This window comes from Brachypodium distachyon, chromosome 1 (assembly GCF_000005505.3).
Source record: "Brachypodium distachyon strain Bd21 chromosome 1, Brachypodium_distachyon_v3.0, whole genome shotgun sequence".
NCBI lineage: Eukaryota > Viridiplantae > Streptophyta > Magnoliopsida > Poales > Poaceae > Brachypodium > Brachypodium distachyon.
In genome coordinates this window covers 73,609,608-73,618,797 of record NC_016131.3, presented here as the reverse complement: position 1 = coordinate 73,618,797, position 9,190 = coordinate 73,609,608, and positions in this window count along the sequence as shown.

Sequence of the window (9,190 nt, the reverse complement as noted above, 5' to 3'; positions counted from 1 at the left end):
AGGGAGATGAGGATGCGGAGGATGCTGATGATGAGGAAGATGCAGGGGAGGATGAGGGAGATGAGGATGACGAGGCTCCTGATGATAGTGACGATGATGACGACGAAGAGGGAGATGGAGCTGGTGGAGACACGGAGTACGAAGAGATTGGCATGTCACAAATGCCAGATGCACCTCAGCCGAGTCAGAGGCCACGGGGCCCTCCCAAGTACTTTAGTCCAGAGGATCAAATAAGACGGCGAGCCAAGACAGGCGAACGTCGCAGCAAGCGGGTGCATGATCCGGTTCCGCGAAAGAGAGGAAGGAAATGAATGATTTAGGTGTTGCTTTCATCATTGTGTCAATGACTTAATGGATTAGTGGACTTGTTATCTCATAAAGTTGTTCTTTCCTATGGATTACTGGACTTGTGAACGAATCTTATCATTCTATCTATCTGGTTATTGCTTGATGTGTTCGTTGGTATTGAACTATTTAAGTAGAAGTGATTTCTTGCTCATTAGCTCCATTTTGATTATCATTTGCATCTTGTGATGAATTAAGTGAACTTGAGCTCTAGTGCTTCTATTTTATCATAGAAAGCATTTACTAGTATTTGATGAGATTCTGAAATTGATGTAGTTGCAATATTTGTAAAGTCATAGTTCCTGCCGTTGCCGTTGCTGTTGTTTCGACTGTACAGGCGCAACGCCAAGGCTTATGGCATTTCTACTCTACAGACGCAACGCCATAAGCCTTGGCGTTGAGCTTGTAGAGTCGAAACGCCATGGTTCTTGGTGTTGCGCCTGTACAGTCGGAACGCGGTGCCACCCCTCCAGGAGCAACGCCAGAGGCTATGGTGTTGCCTTAAAAGGGGCAACGCCAAAGGTAATGGCGTTTCCAATAATATTCCAACATTCGGAACCTCCGGGATTTGCTCCGGGATGCTCCAGAACTTTCTGTAAGCATTCGGAGCGAATTCCGGAGTCTCCATGCATGCTTAATCCTTGTAGCCAATACTCCATGCATGCTTAGATAATCCTTTCATACAAGTCCACGAATTCAAATCCACAACATTACAAGTTCAAAATCTAAATTGTCATAAAAGTTCATAATGAGATGGCACATAAGGTGCTCGACATGGAACTTAAGATGCTCGACATGGCAATCTATTGAGTCACACGTGGCCATTTTCCCTTCCTGTTACGCTCCTCTTCCTCCTCTTGTGCAATGCGAGCCCTCTCTCGCTTCCTCTCCCTCTCAGCTTGGCGAGCCTCCTTCTTGATGCGCTCCTGTTCCTCCTTCTTCTTTCGTTCCTCTTTTGCCTTCACCTTCCACGCCTCCTCCCCGACGTCGCGACGCATCATTTCCTGCCACCTCGCCCTAATGATGTTACGCTCAATCTTCATTATGGCAAGCACATCCTCACTTTGCTCAAGATCTATCCATGTGTAGTACCTACAAAGAGGAGGGGGAGACTACAAAAATGAATTGATGTTAGTCATAGTGGATGCGTGGATGGACATGGTATTTGCAACTGTGTGCGTTTTAGTCGTACTGGTGGGGGATCTAAGGGGTTCCGTGGAGTTTCTTTGTCACGGATATAGTTGGCACACATGAAGAACCTTCTCCCTAAGTGTCTCCGTTCACCATAGACTCTTTAGCATTACACGGATCTCCACACCAACATGTCGAAGGCACCATTCCTTTGACCATCCCATCTTTCAAAGCAAGATTCTTGTACCTATGCGGCCTCCAACCTTGACCGGCGCAAGGAGGCCTAGTATTGGGCTCGGAGGAAGCCATGACCTACAAAAATGAAACAAAACGTTTATGAATTATTGTTAGTAAATGTCACGGATATATGAGATTTGCGAATACAAGATTAAACAATGTTTACCATTCATATTGCATTATTACGACGACCCCTACTATCACCGCCTAACCAATACAACAATCCACGACCACCCGTACTACGACCTATATTAACCCTTGTGCCTCCTCGAGCACCTCTTGTCCCTCCCCTACCACCGCCACCACCACCTCTTGGCCCTCCTCTACCACCGCCACCAACACCACTTGTCCCTCCTCTACCACCACCACTTGTCCCTCCACCACCACCACCGCCACTTGTCCCAACACCACCAGCACTGGATTTTTTCCTTCTCTTAGGGCATGTCCTATTGTTGTGTGCCGCCTCATTGCAGTTCCTGCATCGGTTGGTATCTCGAGGCTCCTGAAAATGTCCAGTTCCCCGTTGTTGTGTACCACCATATCCACCAAGTGCATCCATGTCATTTCTGTACCGCCTAGTCCTCCTCCGCCCCTTAGGTTGTACCATGAGATCCTGATCCGGCCTTATTTCAGGGCCATGATACTCTGGCCATTGTGGTTGGTCCAAGTAAGGACGGAATCTACCAGACCATGTCCTTTTCACCGTCTCCAAAGAGAACTCATCCAACCTCACGGTTTGAGGATGGGAATACCCCACGGATCTGATTCTAGCCGCCGTTATCACGTGCGAGCAAGGCAAGTGGTACAAACTTGGCCTCTGGCATGAGCACTCACGTGTCTTCAGCTTCACCTCGAATGATCGAGCTCCATATTGCACACCGTCTCGCGTTGTGCCTCCTAGCTCATCGATTTGGTAAAGCATTTCTCTGCTGTCGAAGCAATGCCCTAATTGCCTCTCTGACTTGGATTCTTGTAAGTTCATCCACTTCTCAATTTTTGGAGCATAATTTGTCTTATTGTCAGCTATCAGTTTTTCGATGTCTTCCGGGTGCTTCAAGAAATAGTCATTCAGCTTATAGAAGGTATATTCTGCTATTGCGGTGACCAGCAATGCACGAATACCCTTGAGCACACTGTTAAAACATTCGGCCATGTTGCTTGTCATGTCGCCGTATCTCCTACCTCCAACGTCATAGGTGCGTGCCCACTTGTGCCTCTCATCCAGATGCCTGCGTAAGAACTCTTTACCACCATCATTCTCCAACTGATATAGTGTATTGTATCGGTTTATGAACGATCGCTCGGTGAATGACACACAAGCGTCCGTTAGATCATCGCAGAATTTCTTGCTCTTACAAGCTCGATAAAAGTTTGCCACGAAATGCCTCATGCACCAACGATGGTGAATCCGCTCATGCCCTGGAATATCAATCTCCATGGCGTTGAGTATCCCTTGGTGCTGATCCGATATGATGCATACTTCCCTATTAGGAGCAAAAATCTTTGTCCTCACAAGATACATGAACCATTGCCAATTGTCGTTGTTCTCCCCTGATATCAAAGCAAAGGCCATGGGCAACACCCGATCATCAGCGTCGTGTGCCATTGCAATCAACAGTGATCCCTTGTATTTTCCAGTCAGGAATGTGCCATCTATGGACATAACAGGCCTGCAGTGCTGAAAGGCCTTGATGCACGGCTCAAAAGTCCAGAACGCACAGCGGAACACTTCGTTGAGTTCTTCCACCACATGATACATGCCTGGGTTTCTATAGGCCATCCCTCCCAACATCCTAGGGAGTAGGTTGTATGCTTCTGCCCATCCACCGTACAACATTTTGAATGCCGCTTGCTTGGCCTTCCATGCCTTGACATACTTGATGGGTATCCCATGATCTCCTGAATTAGACGCATCATGAAATTCACCTTTATAATAGGTTGACACTTGATCCAATGAACTATTCTGTATGCGATGAAAGTGGAGGTGAGCTGACGGTGTGTGTTGGATGGATTTTTGGGTTTAGGACACATGTGAGTGCCTACACAACTTGTTATCTTCCACCCCCCATCTCTCATTCTTCGTGCACGGACAACCCATGGGCATCGAGGCTTCTCACACTTCACGGTGTAACGCTTATTCGCATCCGAGTGCCTCACCTCGTAAGGCCGATGGTGCTTAACCGCGTACTCCCTCAGCCACATCTTATAGTCTGTCAAATATGGAAACTTCAGACCTTTCTTTATTTGAGGATCATTGGCTTCATCCTCTTCGGTGTGTTTTACGGTAGGCATCGGTTCAAATACTTTAGTCTTGCCACCATCAACTATAGCCTGATCGGCGAGACTAAGATCACCGAAAAATGATATTCCGTGCTCACGACCGAATTCTTTATAAAAATATTTCTGCTTCTTCTTGCGACCACCCATCCCCATGCACTTCTTCCGGTCCTTCATCATCCGAGTCATCGGCAAAGGCATCACAGTAGGGGATGTCGCGGTCCATGTCCTCTTCTTCCACATGTGCCTCCACATCACCAACATCATTGTCATGAATCTCATCCTCCCTCTCGGAAACATCATCGTGCATGCCTTCATCATATTCCATTTCATCAATTCTATCACCCTCCATGTGAACATTGACCTCATCTTCTTGTTCATCGGCATGCTCACTATCATTCATCTTAAATTCAAGTTGTTGGCTCAAAAGTGGTGGTTGGCTCATAGTATCGGGGACATACTCCTAACTACCATCAACTAGGGACTCGTTCCGACACGGATTCATAGCATTGTTTGGGGAGGCACAACGGTTCAAGTCGATTTGCAATCGGGCGCCTATGAACTTGGTGGCAAAAACTTCAAGAGATTTATCTTGTGAAGCCGCTACAACCTCCTTGTACGCCTCCACTCTAACTCTGACGTGATAGGCATTATCTTAATTCGAGATCGAGGCCCCGACCCAACATCATACCTTCCTTCCAATCGAAATTCCTCATTCCAATCAATCCATTTTGAAACATCTCTAATCCTTCCCACAAGCTCGTCATAGCTAGGACTCGTTTCAAAGACCAACACTTCCTCTTGAGTTTCCACATTATCAGAATTGTTACTTAGAAATACCGCCTTGTCCACATGATGGACATTTACGATTCTCGCCATCTAAGAAGTACAATATAAAACAAACATAATGCATCAATCACAACTCTACCAAACAAACTTTGACATAAATTTCACAAAATCTAAAAGGCAAATACCCTAACCCTGACCCTACCTCACATCCTTACAAGTTAACCCAAACCCTAACCCTAACCCACATCCAATGGCAAGAACCTAACCCACATCCATATTATCCTTTAGGAATAACATTTGAGAGAAAATCCTTAGAGCTAGGTTCAAACCCTAACCCTAACCCACCAAAAGATTGAGCAATGCCAAGAAATAGTTCAATTTCAACCAACCAAATCGTGAGAGGATAGAGAGATTACCTCAAACAACGCAAATGAGATCCTATTCCACAAAGAAATGCCCCCGATTTGAAGGATTTGAGAGGGATTGAGAGGGGCGACTGCGAGAGGGACAAGAGCAACGGGGCTGAGGAAACAAAGTGGCTGTGGGGAAAAACGAAGTGGCTGGGCCACTTAACTCTTCGGGCCGGCAACGCCAGAGTTCCTGGCGTTTCTCTCGGGAATGGAAACGCCACGACCTATGGCGTTTCGCCCTGGCCACGTCAGCCAGGTCAATGGCCGCCGTCTCTCCGCTGACCTAGCTCCACGTCGTAAGCAACGCCACTGCCTGTGGCGTTGCCTTCAGAATCGAAACGCCAGAGTGAGTGGCGTTGCCGAAAAGGGTCAGTTTTGGAATTAGTTTCGAAAAGGGGTTATTTCGGACTCAACTTCCACAAAAAGGTCAGTTTTGTCGTTTTGGCCGTATATGGCTCATGGCTGTAGGATTAATTTGTTGTATTGCTGGGCACAGACATTCACGGAAGAATAATGGGCGTGGAAATTAAAACTGTAGACCACACCAATCATGAATGCATCATGTCGTACAATCTTTTTAGATTTTTTTGAAACTTCTGGGCCTGGAATGGGCCTACCCGTGTGCGCGAAGAAGCAGCAGTGGCGGACCTCGGCTGCTAATGTTGGAGGTGAGTGAGGCGGCTCCGGTTGGTTACGGAGCGCGCGAAGGGCGTCAGATCCGGGTCTTGGGGCATCAGATCCAGTGCGTGTGGCGGTGGTGGCGCCCTGGCCGGTGCCCGATGGTGGTTGGGCTGCGTGACATGCGACGACCTTCGTCGGCTCTCGCGGTGGGGCGCTGGCCCCTGGTCCGGCCTTTGCTTCTGCTCGCTGCGTGGCTGCCTCTGTCCGTGGTGGGTGTGGTGGCTGCGGGTGAAAATCCAATACCGACGTTGTCGGTGCCGGCGACGACGACGTCCTCGGACGCCATTTCCCTTCTTGAAGGCGTCGTCATTGCAGTTTCATCCACACCCCATCATTCGCAAACGAGGTGTCTCCGAACGAAAGCTCGGGTTCGGTATCCGAATCGGGTAACGGCGGCGTCCTCGGACGTCGTGCCCTCCTTGGAGGGGCGTTGCCTCTGGAGCCATCGTTTGACGGCGGGGTATGCTTTGCAGATGTCCTGGACAGGGATGATGGCTTCGTGCAACGCGGGCGTGTGCTGAGGCGCGAGCTGTTGCTGTTGGGGCAGCCCTTCTTTGCTCCGGTCGTCGAAGAAGGCCAGTTCCGCCTACCTTCTTCTGGCGCATGGAGCTGCTCACTGTTCGGCGTCGTTGGAGAGGGAGTGGTTTTGCTTTGTGTTTGCTTGTAGCCAAGGTTTTTTGCACGGCTTTCCTAAAATCAGACGTGCATTGTATCTATTTTCGGACCTGGTTTTTCTTATAAACATGGTCAATTATATTCTTCTAATCCAACGGCGGAAATCGATGCAAAAGTGACAGGGAAAAAAAATCTTAATTCTAAATGAACTGGCGCAAGCATCCTACCACGTACTAAACTGGTCATGGAAAATTTCCGTGTGTGATTGCTTAGCGGCGGCGGCTCCCAGACTGTGGGAGATGCATGCAGGTCGATCGTCGTAAAACTAGGAAAAAAGTTCCCCTCCACGGCACCGACGGACGGATGCTCGGGTGCCCGGTGTGCGGGCGCGGGGTCGCTGTCGCGGAACTCTAAAATGGATTCGATTTGATGGATCGACACACACATACCAGCTCTAGCTGCTTCCAACGAAGTACCGTGCCGCGCCCGGAAACCCCGTGTGACCATTGCGTGGACTGGCATGGACCAGAGACCAAGCTCTGGCGCCCTGGCTATATATGCCACTACTTACCTGGCCGGCCAGCCCAACCACCGGCCTCGTGACCAATATATCGTTCCTTGTACTTGCATGCATGCCCATCCGTCCATCCCGTCGACTGCAGCCCGGACGGACGGACTGTACCATACTGTTATACGTCCTCGATCTGTACAGTTGTGCAAGGACGGTATATGTACGAGCCTTTTTTTCCCTTCTTCCTGTATGCCTCTATGATATGTAGCTAGAGTACTGTGCGATGCTTTTGGTCGTCGGCCGAGACGGCCGATTTCCCCTCCTGCCTAGTTTGCTAAATACAGGAGTAGTACGCAATCAACGGCTTCAATCGATCAATTAGTTTCGATCGAGCTAGCCGCGACTCCCGTGGCCCTCCTCGCCGCTGGATCCATCGTACGGACGTCCATCGTATCAGCATTCTGCTAGCTCGATGTATCTATATATGTGCATGGCAGCATTGGCAGGGGCAGCCGACCGGACCGAATGGGCATCGCCAAGAGGTGTATGCCCCCAAAAGCACACGTACAAATGTACAGCCCCGGCCCGGTCGATAGACCCCCGTACTCTCATCCACTTGATCCGTCGAGCTCCGTGACCACAATGACGACGTACTGACCGGCTGCTGGTTAGAGTCATATATGCATGCCTCCGAATGTGGATGAAAAGTCCTACAAATCAAAATGTATAACTCAAGAACTTGCATGATTAGCATGCAACGACCAAAGGAAGCTATAACTAATTAACACCGAACGCTGATTTTCAAGGGTCGAATTGTTTTTTTAGTAACAAACGATTCTTTAAGGAACGGAGGGAGGGAGTAATTTTTAAGGAAAAACAATCAAAACCCTGTGTCACAGAAAAGTGCAGCCTCCCTAGCCAGCTAGATGCTATGCATGTCGTCTCTTGTCGATATATATATTGATCGATACTATATACTACTCATGAGTAATTAAGAAATATAAGTTGACAATCATGAGTAGTAGCACGCGTCGGGAAATTAAACGGAGCTACACGCACCCAACGCACCCTAGCCAACTCTATCTAGCCCTATTTTAAAGTTACAGAAACCCTTAGCAGCAGGCAAAGCATATACTCTGTCGTCATTATCCGTTTTGTTAAGATATATGACGACGACGACGACGACGACAAAGTTATTCTATATACAGAACCCGGCCGGCCGGGCCCCCCGCTATATTAGCCACGGACCATATCTTGTATGGTCCTTGTACAAACAGCTGTCAGAGGCTAACCACAATGCCGTTAACTAATCGTGTCATTACGCTGCTAATCCCATACGATTATCGACGTTGATCTCGCTACTAGCACCAGTAGGTGCTAATTAACCGGCATTTGTAGCTGCAGTCTATATAGACCCAATAATGGAGAGAAGACGAACCAGCTCCCCATTCCAGACGCCAACCGCAAGGTTGGTAGAGAGGCAACCGAAATCCCTCAATCGCTACCAAAAGTATTTCTCATATCCTTTCTTGAAACCAACTCCTGACCCTAATTATTTCGCGTACCAAATTAGGGGTAGACCAAAACCACAGGATTAGTAAATTCATTAATCAGGTTATTTTATATACGGATGGATGGATTCTACGCGTGATTGCAACATCTGTTGTATTTAAAATGGAGATTGCTTCGGTACTCCACTTCATAAAAAATGTTGTCGATCTTCGGGAAATATGTATGACTCTACCTTTAGTACCGTGTCGGCAGCTCACTTCAGTTATATTTGTATTTGTTTGGTTAAGACAAGACTTAGCTAGTACTCCTGCTAATTACCCTAGTAAATATGTACTAATGTACATGGCATTAATGGATTTATATATATATTCCAAAACACTTACTAATGGTCGTGTTATTTTCTATCACATAACCAAGTAGTATATAAAGAGTATTTAGTCCCATTGCAGATAATTAAGTTACTTCTGTGTGCATTTTTTTTCATGATATTCGAGACGGTGTCTGTTCCGGCGCGCAATCTATTTTTCAACCCCCATTATTAATTCTCAACCTGCACCTGCTACGTACATTCCTAAAAAGAAAAGTATAGCAACCTTTATATGAGGGAGAGGATGTAACAACCTGCACTTTAATTAGTACTGTGGCCAGTATATATACACCTTGTGTTACACTTCTATATTGA